General features: G+C 35.4%; 1 non-coding gene across 1 annotated transcript; it reads right to left on the bottom strand.

The window, feature by feature from the left end:
• Nucleotides 1–673: 673 nt before the first annotated feature.
• On the bottom strand, nucleotides 674–864 carry LOC126021334 (U2 spliceosomal RNA). Its single transcript, XR_007499880.1, has one exon. It is a non-coding gene; the product is annotated as a U2 spliceosomal RNA (small nuclear RNA).
• Nucleotides 865–1,102: the final 238 nt, after the last annotated feature.

The following is a 1,102-nucleotide window of genomic DNA, read 5'->3' on the forward strand; positions in this document are numbered from 1 at the left end:
GGAAATGATTTAACAAACTGTGCTTTGCATGGAAAAGACCCCAGATTAATACCCAGCATCACCTGATACCCCGAACACTAGGAGTAACTTCGAAGCATTGAGTTGGGAATAATCTCTGAACACCACTAGGTTTGACCAAAAAACCAAATAAAAAGTATAAGGAAAGGTGGGAAAATCTGGATAAGCTCTGATTAATGGGCATTTTGTCTTATTTGTTTTACATTGGATAGGTTTTAGATATTTTTTATCTACATATTTTTCTCTATGTATTTTATATTTTAATATAAAATTAATATTTATAATTGTTCATTATAGTCTTAAAGTATTTTGTGTTTATATGGTAACTTTTTTTAACTCTCCCCTTTAATTTCTGATCTGATTAGATTTTTTTCTTTTGTTTTCCTTTATAATCTAGCTGAGGATCTTTTTATTTTATTTTGGGCTATACATAGGTACTCAGAGGTTGCTCCTTGTTTTGTATTCAGGAGTTAGCTTGATAGGGATCCATATGGGATGCCGATGATTGAACCCAGGTCTGCCATGGGCAAAGAGGCACTATCTCTCTGAGGATTTGACAATCTTATTTAGTCTTTAAAGAACCAGCTCCTAGTTTCATGAGGGTTTTTTTGTATTTCTAATTTACTTATTTTTTGTTCTAATTTTTTTTCTTTTTTCTTGGTGCACCGTTCCTGGAGGTACTTCAATACCAGGTCGATGCGTGGAATGGACGGAGCAAGCTCCTATTCCAGTTCCTAGTGCCAAAAATCCATTTAATATATTGTCTTCGGGTAGACGCCGTATCAGATATTAAACTGATAAGAACAGATACTACACTTGATCTTAGCCAAAAGGCCGAGAAGCAATTTTTTGTTCTAATTTTTATGCTTCCTTTATTTTGCCATCAGTACAATGTGGAAATGTAGTTCTGAGATTGCAATGTACACCTGGAGTTCTAGCAAAGGTATCAACTGTAGGATTCAGCTTAATCTCTTTATACTTTGGGGTCATTTACATCAGCATTTTTTAGCAGGACCACATGTCCCTTTCGGGCCCCCAAGGATGGCTCAGGTACTACTAAGAATTTTCAGCCTGACAAAATGAG

Source organism: Suncus etruscus, chromosome 10 (genome assembly GCF_024139225.1).
Source record: "Suncus etruscus isolate mSunEtr1 chromosome 10, mSunEtr1.pri.cur, whole genome shotgun sequence".
Taxonomy (NCBI): domain Eukaryota; kingdom Metazoa; phylum Chordata; class Mammalia; order Eulipotyphla; family Soricidae; genus Suncus; species Suncus etruscus.